General features: G+C 38.4%; 2 protein-coding genes across 4 annotated transcripts in view; both read left to right on the top strand.

The window, feature by feature from the left end:
* LOC124284298 (protein spire homolog 2-like) overlaps window positions 1-2,681 on the top strand; it is a 94,411-nt gene extending 91,730 nt beyond the window's left edge. The window contains exon 5 of the mRNA XM_046720374.1: window positions 2,610-2,681. The gene's annotated coding sequence lies outside the window, so the exon portion shown is untranslated. The remainder of the gene's footprint in view (window positions 1-2,609) is intronic.
* A 3,705-nt stretch (window positions 2,682-6,386) lies between these two features.
* Window positions 6,387-17,551, top strand: part of LOC124284249 (protein spire-like) — a 37,643-nt gene continuing 26,478 nt past the window's right edge. Inside the window, exon 1 of one of the 3 annotated variants that reach the window (XM_046720328.1) lies at window positions 6,387-6,471. The gene's annotated coding sequence lies outside the window, so the exon portion shown is untranslated. Of the gene's footprint in view, window positions 6,472-10,463; window positions 10,486-17,551 lie in introns of those variants that run through there. The other 2 variants (XM_046720351.1, XM_046720335.1) reach the window with 2 other exon arrangements.

The following is a 17,551-nucleotide window of genomic DNA, read 5'->3' as shown; positions in this document are numbered from 1 at the left end:
ATGTGGATGGGAATCAAACCACAGACCTACCACACTGTGGGCAGACACTCCACCCACTAAACCACAAAGGTCAAAATAAATTTCAAAGGCCCCAGAGTGTGTGAGTTGGGTCTTACGCCACTTTTAGCAATATTCCAGCAATATCACGGTGGGGGACACCAGAAATGGGCTTCACACAATGTACCCATGTGCGGAAACAAACCCTGGCCTTTGGCATAAGGAGCGAATGCTTAAACCACAAAGCTACCCCACCGCCCCAGTTTAACTGAGACCACTTATAAAATTTATAATTAGATGAAAACAATTGTATGTTTTGGCTTTAAATGTTAAGGAGAAAAGCTATGTACTGTTGTGTTTCAGTAGTATAAATATTTATTACCCACGTGGTCACCGTATGGGTAGTTGCATACTAATCTCGTACGTCACACGAGTGTCGTATCGCGTTGACCTGTGTCTTAATGACTTGACCTGAGATTCTAACGATTTGATTGGATAACCGATGACCTCTCAATTAGGTCACATTCTGACATAACTATTTTTTCATTCATAACAAACATGTGAATTCATTCATTCTTCCTCTTCCGCAACCTCTTTATGAAACCGGTTTCGGTTTGAAACCAAAATATTAACAAAAATACGCTATTTTGTCAATTTAATGCATGTAAGACGTGGGTAATAAATAAAATACCACACTCGGTCTCATTACATACGAATTATACGAAACTCGTGACCTTCCTATGTTATCTGACTGAGCGAAAGCGTACCATAGGAAGGACACTCGTTTCGTATAATTCGTTTGGCTCGGTCAGATACCATAGGAAGGACACTCATTTCGTATAATTCGTATGTAATGAGACCGAGTGTAGTATTCTCTATTTATCTGACGGCTCAAAGCATTGTATCCTGTATGGACTTAAATCAAATACTGTAAAAACTTACCGGTAGGTCTCTGAAGCTTGAATAAAATCTTCTATATGGACCAGAAGCCATTGTTTGCGTACTTGTAGTAGCACTATTCTTTAAGTCTGAGTGTATGCACAGTATACTGTCTCATAATCTTTTATGAGGATCCAGATTTTACAAAATTAAACCCTCTTGCTAAATGTTATTTTTTAAATAGATAGAAATAAATATAAAAAATAATTTTCTGTGCATTTTATTTCAAGTTTATGTATACTTAATTTATTTATTACATAATCTACATGACTGAAATTAGTTGAAAAGAATTCATGGAAAAATTACAACATAACAAATTTCCTGAGCACTATCAAATTTCCTTGTGCCAGGAGAGACATTGATGCTAGGACTCCTGTAGTCATCTGAAACAGTTAAAATTCTTCCTCAAATCATTTACCTCTCATCCAACACATGCTGTGTTAGTGTACGTGAAAAAACGTCCTCTGAGACACTTTGAAACATTTAGGCCATTACCGCAATGTTGGCACTCTTCTCAACTTGGAGGAGACATTCTCTTGGCTGCTGATGGAGCTTACACAAACCTTAACTCGCGTAGTGATGTGACAATTGATGAAACATTGCTTGAACGGGCTGCATTGTTTCTGAAGTCTGTTAATCCCTGCTTATAAACTTGAAGCAAGGCGGAGATATATGTGTTTCCACTTGGGGAATTATTCGTCGAAGTTTGTCGTAACGCAAGGGTTCAGGCAGTGTGATTGTTTGGCCGCTGAGTACGATTATGTTTACAGACATTAACTTGTTGTTGAATATTTGTTATTAATTTGGCTCCGAAGAGATGACTGAAATTGTCTCTTCATTTGTTTAGGAAATCAACCTCGTGTGTTCGAGTTGAATTTCCTTGTTATTCAAACAGAACTTGTCAATGATATGTCTTGCGGATATTATTTGTGTCAAGACTTTTTTATGTGAGTGAAACAGAAGTGATGAGTGCAGAATTTAAACAGATCTCTGCGAAAAGACAAAGACTGCTGGTTTCACACGTTTCATGTCACATCAGAGTTCACATTCCTTATGTTCTGCAGTTGTTTACAATTGGAAGCGGTATCAGTCTGAAGACCAAGTCTAGTAACATTGTGTTCAGTCTAGTAAGCTCAGCTTTTAAAAATGTATATGATAGCACCAAAAAGTGCAAATAAATGATGCAGAGCCAAGTTCAAGCTAGTAGACTCAAAAGTTTTTAGCACAGAAAGCAGATTTTGTGTTATTTGTGAAAAAACCAACTGTACCAATATTGACCTTAAACACCTCTCCCCCTAATTTTGTAAGCTCACTATCCCTCTCTACCTTATCTAAGCCCACTCATTGCAATAACCCCACTTCTTCCCTCACTTCTGTCGAGGCTAATCTGCACTGTTCTGTCCTACTGCGCTCTGACGTGCCCTGCCTCCACTCTACTGCACCCTAACCCACCCCACCCGACAAAACCTAATTGACCCTACCCTACAAAACAGTTTTCTAGAACACTCATCCCAACCCCACCCTACACAACCCAAAACTTCCCACCCCATGATTACATACTCACTTCTGGCATGTGATTGAAATATTAATTTTATGAAGACATTTGAAACACTTTGAAAGACATTTGAAACATTTTGTTGTGTTACATGTAGTAATGAATATCCTGTTTACAGAACCTTGCGAAGAAGAAGGGGGCCCCTGATGTTGACACTGTTGACGAACTGCAGAGATCTGATTGGGTGAGTGCTGTTGTCTGTTGTCATGGTCACCATTATGATCCAATGCCTCATCAGCCCCTCAGGGAGGCTATTGCTGACTGGTTCATTACTTCCTTGCAGAATCAATACATTATTTCAATGTGAGGTTAATAGTTTCACTCCTGTAATCCAACATGTCAGTGAGGAGATTCCAACTTTGACACCGTGTCTTCAGCAATGGGAAACCCTGCTTCAATACCTTTCTTGACCTTATCGACACCATGCTACATCTAGCTAGACACCTGGACATGTAACAATAGTTAGACACCCCAAAACCATACCACCTGTTATTGACACTAAGATTGGAATGGCTTAAATTCCTAAAAACACGATATTGTCAATAGCTATATACGCAGGACACCATGTTACCAAACTGTAAGAGGCGGTGGGGTAGCCTAGTGGTTAAAGCATCCTCTCGTCACGCCGAAGACCTGGGTTGTATTCCCCACATGCGTACAGTGTGTGAAGCCCATTTCTAGTGCCCCCCGCCGTGATATTGCTGGAATATTGCTAAAAGCGGCGTAAAACCAAACTCATTCATTCACCAAACAGTAAGACACCTAACACCAAGACACAATGCCACCAAGTAGATAAGTGTGTATGAAACGTGACACCAGTCATTAGACACCTATGTGTCAGTGCTACATGTAGCTATACACAGGACAGCATATCATCGATAACTCAATACACAAGACACAATAATATCATTGGGCAGACACCTATTAACAACTCTTAAAAATCTGAGACAGCAATGAAAACGAAAGTGAAACACTTTTGACGCCATGCCATCAATACACCTGGGTTTCAAGGAAATAACTACCTTCAGTACCATACCTAGACTTGCACAAGTATCTAAGGTAAAAATTAATAGTTTAAATGTTAATTTCTAAAACTAATAAATAACAGACTGGGGTACTGTCCGCTTATCTAGACTTGCCTCTTCGAAGGATAGAATTACTATACATCCATGGTCTCAGCATTCAGTACAGCCTTGGAGCAAGGCTACACCATACCATTCATAGCTTATTACCTATGACACCATGCCACCGATAGCTAGGCACATATGACACTATGCAACCAATAGCTGGGCACACATGACACCATGCCACCAATAGCTAGACACAATGCCACCAATAGCTAGGCACATGACACAATGCCACCAATAGCTAGGCACACATGACACCATGCCACCAATAGCTAGACACATATGACACCATGCCACCAATAGCTAGGCACATATGACACCATGCCACCAATAGCTAGACACATATGCCACCATGCCACCAATAGCTAGACACATATGACACCAGCCACCAATATCTAGGCACATATGCCACCAATAGCTAGACACATATGCCACCATGCCACCAATAGCTAGACACATATGCGATCAATAGCTAGGCACATATGACACCATGCCACCAATAGCTAGACACATCTGACACAATGCCACCAATAGCTAGGCACATATGCCACCAATAGCTAGGCACATATGACACCAGGCCACCAATAGCTAGACACATATGACACAATGCCACCAATAGCTAGGCACATATGCCACCAATAGCTAGGCACATATGCCACCAATAGCTAGACACATATGCCACCATGCCACCAATAGCTAGACACATATGACACCAGCCACCAATATCTAGGCACATATGCCACCATGCCACCAATAGCTAGACACACATGACACCATGCCACCAATAGCTAGACACACATGACACAATGCCACCAATAGCTAGACACATATGACACCATGCCACAAATAGCTAGGCACACATGACACCATGCCACCAATAGCTAGACACATGACACCATGACACCAATAGCTAGACACATATGACACCATGCCACCAATAGCTAGATACATATAACACCATGCCACCAATAGCTAGACACACGTGACACCATGCCACCAATAGCTAGACACATGACACCATGCCACCAATAGCTAGATACATATGACACCAATAGCTAGGCACACATATGACACCATGACACCAATAGCTAGACACGTATGACACCATGACACCAATAGCTAGACACATATGCCACAAATAGCTAGATACATATGACACCATGACACCATAGCTAGATACCCAGGAATCCATGACACAGGGAGCGGTACTTCTAGGACACTATTCACCATTGATACAAGGGGCTTTCAATTCAACTTGAAGCATATGGTTACTATTCCTCTTTGCACAATTGTATGACATTGCTACACATTCTGTTGATTGGTTCACTCTTGACATATCCCCTTCATTGTGTTCCAGGCTCGTCTGTGGGTGCAGATCATGCGACAGCTCCGTAATGGAGTTCGGTTAAAGAAAGTGGAACATGTTGTGTTACCACAGGATGAGTTCGAGCTCACGCCTTTTGAGATTCTTTTGGAAGACATCCGATCTCGGCGATACAATCTCAACAAAATATCGGTGAGTAGAGGCTTGAATAAACACAATGTTATGGAAATCAAAACAATGAGCATTGTTCATTCAATTATATTTAAGAAAAATTCTTTTAAATTGCAAATTAACAGAATCATTCTAAAATATAAATAATTTGTGGTTTTTACATTCAGTTTCATGTGTAATTTCCCATCCTGTTGTCTGTTCCTCTTTATTTTTATTTTGCAAGATTGATTTAATCATGTGTTAAGTTTTTAAGTTCCATAGTTCTCACTGAGTGACGTGTCTTCCTGTTTACTGCATGAGAAAGGTTCTTGCAAGTTCTCATCAACTAATTCATTAATTCAACTTTAAGAAACTTTTCTTTGTTTTGCATCAATCTACCTCTTTCTTATTTTACTTTTGAACTTAAATTATTTGCACCTTTTCAGATGGTTGTTACACCCATTAATTGTTTGCATGGAAATCAATGATCACGATCTTTGTGAATGCAGTTCAGTTTTGAGACCATTACGACCAAAAATAACCCCTCATCATTCTCCTGGATAAATCCATTTTGACAGGACTCAACTCCAGACAATAGTGCATACTCTGTTCTTGGCTAGATCGATTCTGAAGGCTTCTTTTAAACCTAGAAAGTCTAGCTAAGTTGGTGGCATTTTGATGTAAAACCAGCCATCATGATTATCCTGCTTGATCAAAGCTAATGCAAGGCATCCAATTCTGCCGTTGTTCTTATTGAAGAGCTCAGACCCCAGAGTACCATTTGAAATAATTATTTTATGTCTAAAGGGATATATTTGGCAATGAAAGTAAGAAAAAGCCATGGTGGTCTTATTTTGAAAGAGAGAGTGAAGCCTTTCTGGGCCATAATGGCTGAATTATAAATCATCAATTTAACGTTTTATAAGAGTACCATTTGAAATAATTATTTTATGTCTAAAGGGTTATATTTGGCAATAAAGCCACAGAGGTCTTTTTTGGACAGCTAAGGAAGCCTTTCTGGGCTAATGGCTGAATTATAATCATCAATTTAACGTTTTATCAATGAATTGTGATAGCCCTATCAAAAATTGAGAAGTGCAGTTTTGTAATGAACATATTGTTTCTATTTCTTTTTTTTATATCTGGTTTTTGTTTCCGTCTTTAAAACATTTTACAGTTGTTAAGTTGTGAGTTGATCTGTCATGTGATTTACCCATGTCTGTCATGCCTTGACCCTGTTGCCATGCTGCCATGCTCTCTGACATGTCTGTCTGTCTGTCCACCCACCTCAGGTCAATGGTAACATTCCCCCTAAAGTGAAGAATGATGCTCATGCGGTAATACTGGATTTTATAAGGTCACGGCCGCCCCTCAGAAGCGTGAGTATTGGAACCTTTTACTTCTTGTCACAGGGTGATGGGTACTGGGCAGCCAAGTGGTCAAAGCACTTTCACATACTGAAAAACTGAGTTCAGTTTCTTTTCAGAGACTTTTTGTTGAGGTTGAAATTATGTAAATGAAAATGTTCCAATTTGAAACATTTTGTTTAATTTGTGCCAGATGTTGTTAGGGAGAAAATAGGTAGGGGTTCGATGAACAGGAAGTTTTCATTACTTGTTTTGTTTCATAGTTTTTAAGATACAATTACAACAGGTATTAAATATGGTATTTTAAGTTTGTTTTTTTATGTTCTACTTTTTAATGGTGAAGCACATATGTTTTGATGGTCAGGAAAATATAAAAACACACTGCCATTCTTATTCTGTGTTTTTCACATTTCAGTTCTTTTTAGTTTGAGTGGACCCATATGTTTCAATGTGTAAAACATGGCAGAAGTTTCAAGTTTTATTTAAGTTACATTTACTCTTTCTGTAAAAATGCTGGCATATTGCCAAAGCTGCATGATGCCTCACTCATGCTGGACACAAGGCCAGTGGATTGTGTACTGTATTTCTGTATACGAAAGTCAAATCTTGACAAATTATAAATGCATGGTGTTTTCACATCACTGTTATTAGCCTTGGACATATCTGGGACTTTCAACATACCTTGCTGTGAATAGCTGCAAGAATGCTGATGCAGCAATAATCACCACTACCTCACTGAATACTGCATGGTGTGTGAAATGTCTTTTGAAAGGGAGATAACTCTTGGATACCATTATTATTAACACTAACAATGTTTTGTTGATATGGGTTTTTCATCAAATATCAAATATATGTTTTACAAATTTCCAAATATTGACAATGTTTTACCAAATATATAATCTTCTCAAATTCATCACACATCAAACTCATGCTTTGGTTCAGAGAGTTATCTCCCTTGGGAAGACATATGGATTTTCTGATATTGTAAGCTTGTATTCGCCTTGCATTGCATGCTGATTAATCCTGCATCTATCTGAGCCCATGTCAGGCTGTGAGGCTTAACCTCCAGGATGGCTTTTATAGCATGATATAAAAGCTTTGCCCTTTGCTCCTTGTGTCCGGAGCAGTTTATAGGAGATTAGTTGTAAGATGCAAATTTATTGGATATTGAGCAGGTGCTCTTGTCTTAAAGCAACACAGCTGTGTGGGGATGGTTGGTTAGAAATGGTCCCCAGCAACCTAAGAGGAACATAATGGATAGGGTGTCATGCTGGGTGTCTTGATTCATTGGGTGTCATGCTGGGTGTCTTGGTTCATAGGGTTAGATTGGGTGTCTTGTTTCATAATGTGTCATGCTGGATGTATTGGTTCATAGGTTGTCTGACTGGGTGTCTTAGTTCATAGGGTGTCATGCTGGGTGTCTTGGTTCATAGTTCGACTGGATGTCTTGTTTCATAGGGTGTCATGCTGGGTGTCTTGTTTCATAGGGTGTTGTGCTGGGTGTCTTTGTTCATAGGGTGTCATGCTGAGTGTCTGTTCATGGGGTGACATGCTGGGTGTCTTGGTTCAGAGGGTGTCATGTTGGGTGTTTTGGTTCATAGGATGTCATTTCTGGTGTCTTGTCAATAGGGTGTCATTTTGGGTGTCTTGGTTCATAGGGTGTCATTTTGGGTGTCTTGGTTCAAAGGGTGTCAAGATGGGTGTTTTGGTACATATGGTGCCATTTGGGGTGTCATTTTGGGTGTCTTGGTTTATAGAGTGACATGCTGGGTGTCTTGGTTCATAAGGTGTCATGCAAGGTGTCTTGGTTCATCGCCTGTCCCAGTACAGAGATGCATGAATGTTATTCATGCGGGCCGGTGGGGTAGCCTAGTGGTTAAAGTGTTCGCTTGTCACGCCAAAGATCCTGGTTCGATACCCCACATGCATACAATGTGTGAAGCCCATTTCTGGTGTCCTCCACCGTGATATTGCTGGAATATTGATAAAGCAATGTAAAACTAAACTCACTCAATCACTTTTATTCATAATACTAGTCACATTTTTTTCTGGTCCAGACTTAATTATTTTCAAGCTGCTGCCATATTGAGCTGAGTGCAGCACTGAACAACAAACAAAACAAACAAACAAACAAGATTATGTTTGACTAAATATTTAAATTTTGTTCAGGAGGTACAGGGAGAAAAAATATAAACATGATAAAATTGAATTTATTAGATTTGAAATTGTTTTGCATGATCTTGCTGTTCTTCGTAAGAGAACATTTACACTTTATAAAATGTAAATGAAACAATCTTTGTCCTGAATTAGTTTTGCGTGCAGCAATCCTATTTGTCTGAAGACTACCCAACAGCTTCAAACTTCATTCATACCAATTTCTAGATCCATTTTCTAAATATAACACAGACATTCGCAGATATTAAGGTTCTATTTCTGTCCCTAACACCGTCAAACTAAAACTGCTGACAAGACAATCAATAAACTCTGGGATGAGCTTCCACATAATGCAGCCTATTAAACTCGATCTACAGAACATCAGCCCTTCGAGGCTGCAGCTCCTTCAAGTGAATTCTGCAGCCCTCTAATTAAATCCAGGTATTTATTTCAACGAAGGGTCTGTATCCCGTCTTGTGTACAGACAAGTTGCACAGAAAGTTTGACGGAGTGTTTGTGCATAGGAAGGTGTATATTTACTCTGCCGATCATATAACTGCTTGCTTTTGATTCATGGTGACAGAGGATGGGGCATACTTTTATGGAATTTTTCTCTATTGTTTATACACAGGAGACAATGTTTCCGGACTTTTTTTTGTGGTATTAGTAACTCTTTTGCGTCTTGGGTTTAGCAGATGTGTAAAGGATATGTGTGATTTCGGTAACTAGTGGAGTAGTATCTTGGCCTTTCCATGTCATAAAAGTGGCAAAGGGAAACTTAACTGAATTAAGTGAAGGACAGATGAAATATCATCTGGTTGTTTCAGTTTGTTTCGTGGTTTAATTGCCATTAGTAGTTTTCAAGCCAATAGTAGCCTTCTGCTTCTTTCATCAGAGTTTTGTACCCTTGAAGATCCAGGTAAGAATTGGTCTCCAGTAACCCATGCTTGTCGTAAGAGGCGACTAACGGGATCGGGTGGTCAGGCTCGCTGAATTGGTTGACACATGTCATCATATCCTGATTGTATAGATCAATGCCCATGCTGTTGATCACTGGATTGTCTGGTCCAGATTCGATTATTTGCAGACATAAATATATAGCTGGAATATTGCTGTGGATGGTGTTAAACAGCAAACAAACAAACTAAACACATTTTCTCCACTTAAGTTGAGAGACATATGTGAAATGCGAAGCTGGAAACAAAGATTTGTAACTAATTATGAAAGGGATATGCTTTCTATACAATTTTGTCCCTGTTAATCTGTGTCGTATGGGTTGGCACAAGCTTTTAGTGCTTGATTGGATTATCATGGTCACAACATTAATAATGGTGAAGAATCGGGGAGCCTTACCAACAACCAAAGGATCCTGTCACTCCCAAGGCTCTCAACCTAGACTAAGGCTTAGTCTCTGAATATATATAATTTTGATAGTAACAAACAAGCCCATTTATATTGAAAAGGAGCCCTAGGGAGACCAGAGATTCAGAACCTGAGGAAATCTAGACTTGCTTTATTTAGGGCTTTATCACTGCAGAGAGGGCTTGGCAGTAGGGAAAATAATGTGGTTCAGGGACTGTGAGACAGACTACTTTCAACCCTGCGTGACATTATAGATGACTAAGCCCGTCCTCGCCTGGATGAATAGAAAAACTTATAAATAGACCTAAGAAAGCTTTCATAGATTTTGAGATGGTCCCTGTCAATCCCTGCTAGCAGGCCCACATTTCAATCTCAGCTGTTCCCTAATGTGTGTGTCCGGTTCATGTCATGTAATGAATGGTCCCTGCCTACATGTCACGATCTCACACATTGTTCCTCTCACGTCCATTTCAACCATCAGGTGCTCCCTTGCAACCACCTTGAACCAATGTATGTATCACAAACTTTCATTCCTGTAAGTGCTGTTTGTTGTAAAACTGCTCTTGTATGGTGCTTTGTATGGTCAGCTGAAGGTGGAATAATTTTGTTTGTTTTTTGTTGTTTAACGCCACACTTAGCAATATTACAGTATATGACGGCAGTCTGTATATGATTGAGTCTGAACCAGACAACCTGAAATAAGATTCTTTGGTTTGGTATATTTTACTGTATGACATGCCAATGTTATTAGATAACATTAGATTTGTTATTGTAACAAATTGGTGAAGTCATGACCAGACTTCATTTCTACCACTTTGTCTTAGAACATTCTCTGTAACATTAAATTCATTAATTCATCTATACATTGAAAATATTCCTGAAAGTAATTGTCAGGTAAAAAAATTTCAATTAGATCAGCAATATATCTGCATTACAAAAACTTACTATTTGTGGGATAACAACTTGTCCCTTTATGTCATTTTATCTGATGTAATTATGAGGAATATTTGTTTTCATATATGTATCAGCTATATATCTACAATTCAAAAAAGATATGTGTAATACAATACATATGTATTTACACACAAGTTCATTTGGGAAATAGGACTACTACAGTCACACATGGACATATAGAGGATATTATATGAGTGCCCATGTCATACCATGTTTGCGACATGAGTGCCTAAATGTTGGTATTTCCTGAGCGAGAGTGAGGGATATACCGATATCTAGGCATGAGTGTCATAAACATAGTATGATATGGGCACAAATATAATATTCTGTTTATTACCGAAGTCTTCAAATTGAGGAAAATTATAACCCAAACCTACTTTCAAACATAGGCTGGCTAACCCCCGTCACTGCATGTAGAACGCAATGTCTCAGAAGAAACGTGACGTCATAACATTGTTCATGACGTCACATCACCATGACAAAGTGATATTTTGCCCTAGGGCATCGTATGAAAAATATGAACCCTGATATTTTCGCGATCATAGGTAATAAATAACATTACTTTGCAGGTGTAAAGGTAATTTCTGTATTTCTTCTTAGAGCTTTTAGGATGTTTACAGCAGTAGGTCAGGCTTTACTTACATACATGAGGAGGCCATGTCCAGTATGTGACCCACCCACAGAATCTACAGAGAAAGTGTTCCACACAACTGATTTGTAAACACACAATATGAACAGACGGGCTTTAGCTCCAATTCACCACCCAGTCTCCCAACACCACCTGAAGGGTATTTACATATTTCGGGATGAAAGAATTGTGTGTCTATAGAGTTTTTATTCAAATATTAGCGGAGTATTTTTATGTAATGCAGATGTACAAAGGGTTTAGCTGTAAGTATCAGATTTAGTTGTGCCTGTTAAATTCGTAAGTAAAGTTTGAAGGGGCTCTAGTTTCTGTGAAGGTATTAAATGCAAAGGAATGTTTGACCGAGGACGTGGGACAGGTATTTCCATCAAGTTGAAATAAGATATGATTTTGTTAGTATGATGTTCTTAAAGTTTGAATGCTTGTAAAGACGTGTTGTTGATAAGGAGAATTGTGAGAACATGCTGTGTAGCATTGAATGATTTTCCTTGGAAACAGTGTAGTTTTCAGGTAATTTTGTGCATTGAAATCTGAAATTCAGGTAATATTAGATACATAGTGGATCTGATGTTTTACAACTGGGGAATGATTGTTTTGGTTTGTTTTAGAAAGTTTTAAATATTTCATAGTTTTCACTGTACCATTCATGCAGTGGAGTGTTTGGCCATTCTTTCATTGCTTATTGTGACAATATTGCTGGTGCGATTCTTTTGGTGACATTTCAGAACAGTTAGAGGTAGCTTTATTTTACCTTCTTATCAGAATGTTAAGATCTGATTAATGCACATTATTTGATACAATACTTTCAGGCCTGGAAGGGAAATATATTTCTTATCAGGAGATTATATCCCTCATACCCTGCCAAATATTTATATTGCTATCCTCACCATACAGGACGTGTCCCCTTCAGAGAAATAAACACATGTCATAAATTAGCCAACAATGATTATTAATAATTTCCAAATTACTTCATGTTCCAGAAGAATATTTATAACGGGGATGACAGTGTGTCTACGTGGTTTTGTCGCTAGAGATGTGTGGTTAGTTGGTCTTTATTTATTATAAGTGGGAAGACAAACAGTATTTTTTCCTGTCCCCTTTGACATGATCCTAAACCTCACATATTACAAACATGGAAAGCTTGTTTTGTCTGTCTGGGCTTGACTTGCTGAGTATTTTGAGCCGATCCGGTTGACACTAGGGGGCAGTGTTGTAATATGGTCGCACTTGCTGGTCGGTGGTAAGTAGGCGGAAATCTTTATTAGTTTCTTAAACATGTGGTTTTTTCCTTGTGAAAAAGTAGGAAAGGTTTATTTAATTACTGGTATGTGGAATTTGCAGATAATATTTGCTTTCCGTGTGGAAAAGTTGAAAAGGTTAATGTAATTAAGTTGAGTTTGCAGATAAAATTTGCTTTTATTGCGTTGGATGGTGATGACAACTGTAGTTAGGGAGATAATGATGCTGCTGATGATGATAATGACTGTTATTACTAGATGTCTCTTCTCTTGTTATCATAATGGTGATAACAGGATTGACGATGTGATTGATGATTGACAACGATGATGATGGTGATGTTAGAGATGGTGATAGCGATGATGATAGTATTATTGACATGATGATGATGATGATGATGATGATAGTGACGATGTTAGGTATGATGATGGTTAGTATTACTGACTCAATAATTCAATAACTCAAACAGAGGTGGAAATAACCCATTGCCCGACATCCAAGTCCAGTGTTTTTTTCTGTCGGGCAAGCAAATTTGTATATCACGCTGTACCGGTGTCCAGTTGACTTTCCAATGATAATAATGTTGTTTATTTAAAAAATCAACAAGAAAACGGCCAGTATAATGGAAAAATGATCAGGGCAAGTGATTTTACATGTGCCACTGTGATGGAGTACACTAGCTATTTCCACCCCTGTCAAAGATTAATAGATAATATTCAGTTATTTCAGTTGTCTTTTCAACCTGTTGTTGTCATATGAATGAAGTAAAAATGTGGTATGATTTTCCATTGTTTGTTTCATGTATATGACAGGCTTCATTAAATGCACATCCCAAGATTTCCAATTTTCACCATACTGACATGAGTTCAAAAGATAACTGATGGGCATATTTTCATCAGTCAGTCATTGTCCCTGTGATTGACACTTCTCCAAGATATTTTACATGAACCTGGCTGTGATTGTGTGATATTTCACACAATGATGGGGGTTAATGGACTCTATTTCCCCTGATCTTTGACTTTAAGGTCAGTGAAAATATCCCCCATTATGTCTTCGCCCATCCAATCTGTTGATGTTAATGAATTTGGAAGTTTATAGCAACTAATCTTAAAGCCGTACATGGTTAGATTACACAGAATTCTAGCAGCTTTAACCCTTAATGGGCTGTAGGGAAGTAGGGTCACTAGGATTGTGATATATCGCATGCTGGATTGTGTGAGTGGAGTAGGGGTGGTGGTGGTGGTAGGTTTTTGTTGTGGGTAGTAGTTATTGAGGGGTCAGTTGAGGATGAAGGGATCAGTTGAGGAGGATTGTGATGAAGGGATCAGTTGAGGATGATGGTGATGAAGGGGTCAGTTGAGGATGAAGGTGATGAAGGGGATCAGTTGAGGATGATGGTGATGAAGGGGTCAGTTGAGGATGATGGTGATGAAGGGGTCAGTTGAGGATGATGGTGATGAAGGGGTCAGTTGAGGATGATGGCGATGAAGGGGTCAGTTGAGGATGATGGCGATGAAGGGTTGAGGATGATGAGAAGGGGTCAGTTGAGGAGGATGGCTGAGGGGTCAGTTGAGGATGATGGTGATGAAGGGGTCAGTTGAGGATGATGGCGATGAAGGGGTCAGTTGAGGAAGATGGCGATGAAGGGGTCAGTTGAGGATGATGGTGATGAAGGGGTCAGGTAGGGTTTTTCGCTAGGGCAGTGAGTGAGTGAGTATGGATTTACGCTGCTTTTAGCAATATTCCAGCAATATGGTGGGGAACACCAGAAATGGGCTTCACATATTGTGCCCATATTTTAAATCAAACCCGGACGAGCGAATGCTTTATGCACTAGGCTACCCCGCTTGTGGTGTGTTCGAGTGTTTTAGGGATGATGTTGAGGTTGTATAGGGTGGGTAAATATTCAGGTGTGAGGTAGGGAGTGGTCTTGTGTGTTGTCGACCATTTTAAGGTGATGGGTAGGGTTTGGGTGGTTTAGCATTGAGGGTAGGGTTAGGGTGAGCATCAGTTTCAGTGAGGTAAATGTTTAGTCTTGCACAAAAGATTATTTAACAATAATACACGACACAGAAACAAACTCGGCTGCAGTAATTATCTCTGCATATCAAATAACAAAAAGATACTTCAATTACCTATCAGTAATGAACGAAGACTTCAAGATCAGTTAGAAAAGGGAAGTAGCCTTTTGGCCACCAACAGTAAAAATATATTTAATATTACCGTGTATATTTCACCTATTCACAAAACATTAGTGATATCATTTTAAAAATATGTTTTTGTCAAGTATACTTTTTCTTGCTTTTAATAATTACCTTAAGGCCAGACCAATTTTATTTCTTGTTTTACAGATTTTTGTCCTCAGAAAACGTATTTTACTTTTGGCAATTTATGAAGTGTATATAGGGCAAAAAACAATCTAAAAACATTTTCTTGCACATTTACATTTTTGGCCAATAAAAATATTAAAATTTTATTTTTTGAGCAGGGAAAATTAATTTTTATGTTTATTCTTATTCTTATTCTTGAAAAATACCACTGGCAGATCCGTAAAACAAGAAATAAATTTGGTCTGGCCTAACCAAATAATTTAGGAAGGGTTTTATTATGTTGATGACCAATATATGATTAATCACAATCTCAAAATATACTTAGCATTGCTGTGGAAAGTAGAACCTGAGTTAATGTTCTCCTGTTAGAAAACATTCCTGTTTTTGTAACTTTCAGCGATCCCTCAAAATGCATGCATAAGACATCTTTGAAGGCGGGATAGTTTCTTTGAAACAATATTCTATTCCTAGAAATAGATCCCTAGCTTGTGACAAGAATGGCATCATGCATATCATTGCAAAAAATGCCAAACTGTTCTTAAACGTCACTTTCCTGATGACAAATGACAACTCTGTAAATCCTCTAAAGGTTAAACCATCACAAAAAAACAAATAGATCGGATGTTTATGCAATGGTTCTCTGGAATCATGTGTCTTTGTCCGAATTTTCACCTTAGTAACCAGACTCTAAGTACACGATGCCCCATAATGATGAGAAAATTCGAATTAATGCCTCATTTCTTCAAATTAAACGACAAACTTTGCCAATGCTTCCCTGACAACAATTGATCAATGCCACTTTTTTATGTCGATGTCTCTGTGTCATGAAGACCTTGTTTCCGAACATCAAGCCCCGCGGCGCTCAGCTACTCTGATATTGCATGTTAAGTCCGCATAGGCTCAATCATATTATGTCTTGTAGAATGGCTCTCTTACTGTTAGGTTGGTCATAGCTTCGGAAAAAAAGTATTCTGTCGATATTTCCTGTAATGATTGAGTGAGGTTATTTCTCCTCATTGTGGTCAGACAGGAGACGAATATTGTTGGATGTGTTTTTGTCATTTTCTCTTTCCGATTTTTCATGTTTAAATGTCAGTGGCTGAGCTGTCCCATTGAAGGACTAATCCTCGTGTTACCAACGGATGTTTTTTGAGATTGGTCCGTCTGACAGCGCCTCTTACATGGTTAAATGTCATTGTCTGGAAGCAGGGAATATATTGCATCATTCGTGGTGATAATTTTGGAATAATTTATCTCAGGTTGAAGAAATCCAATACAACTCTAAACCAGTGTGAAGAATCGTTAATGGAAGCTTAGTGTCTGATTCAGAACACAGCTTGAGCTCATGGCTAGAATATGTGATCATCTGCCCAGCATGTTTTGAGGCTTTTCCTGACCTTCACCTTGGTAAGAACCATCTTAGCACCCCAGTAAAAGTAAACAGATTTCCTGAATGGAGGCAGTCTGCATATTAGACAGCGCAAATGCTCAAATGATCCCAGGGAAACAGGTAGGAGAGTTGAGCTTGTGGAAAATCTTGTGTGTAGTACACATTTGTTGCCATGTTGTTTGATTGTTTACCAGTTCTTTCTAAGTTTTCTGTTTGTTTTAGGAACGTACACACACAAGGGGCTGTGTGTCAGCTTGTCTGTTTTTAGTCATTTGTGTAAAAACAATTTTTTTAGTCAATCCTCTATAAGTCGTCTTCTCTGATAGTTTCCAGGATTATTTTGCAAAATGATTAAATATTCATGTATGTTTTTGTAGGTAATATATTTTGATTTCAATTTTGAAAATTTCATAAACATTTATTTTGTGTGCTTTTGTTTTTGGTTTTTTGTATTTCATACTATTCCCAGTACATATAAATGGTATAATGTTTGATAACTACAGTAGGAGAATTGTATATGGACAGGGTTGAGTTGAGTTGAGTTTCCTTGGCCGGGAATGGTTAAAGAAATTGTCAATGAAATTCGTTGAAATATAATGTGTGTATACCTGTAATGTTTCCTAATGGTTTATCAGTGATAGCTAAAACTCAACCTCTTTTGCCATTTTCCATGTAAATCTGAGTTAACACCTCCATAAATATGGTACATTGTATTTGGTTTTGATTATTGTTGAAAAACGTTTCATGGAAAGATGGTATAATACCCTAAACAAGTTGTCAGGCTGATAGTATATCAACCTAAAGTGTAATTTACATAGAGGTATTTCTTACCAAAGGCTGTGTACAAGTATTTATTTCTAGCTATTCTCACATGTCATTCGGCAGGTATATATAACATAGAGAAAATAGGTCGACTGCATTGGGATAGAATAGAGAAGGTAAAGTCTACTGTTCCTGAATACTGCTTTCACGATACTATCTTAATAACCCCATTTCTATTGGAGTTATTTATAGGTGCAA

This window comes from Haliotis rubra, unplaced genomic scaffold (genome assembly GCF_003918875.1).
Source record: "Haliotis rubra isolate DU_JTF1 unplaced genomic scaffold, ASM391887v1 Scf11, whole genome shotgun sequence".
NCBI classification, from domain to species: Eukaryota; Metazoa; Mollusca; class Gastropoda; order Lepetellida; family Haliotidae; genus Haliotis; species Haliotis rubra.
The sequence above is the reverse complement of the archived record's forward strand: the minus strand, read 5'-3'. Positions and strand labels throughout refer to the sequence as shown.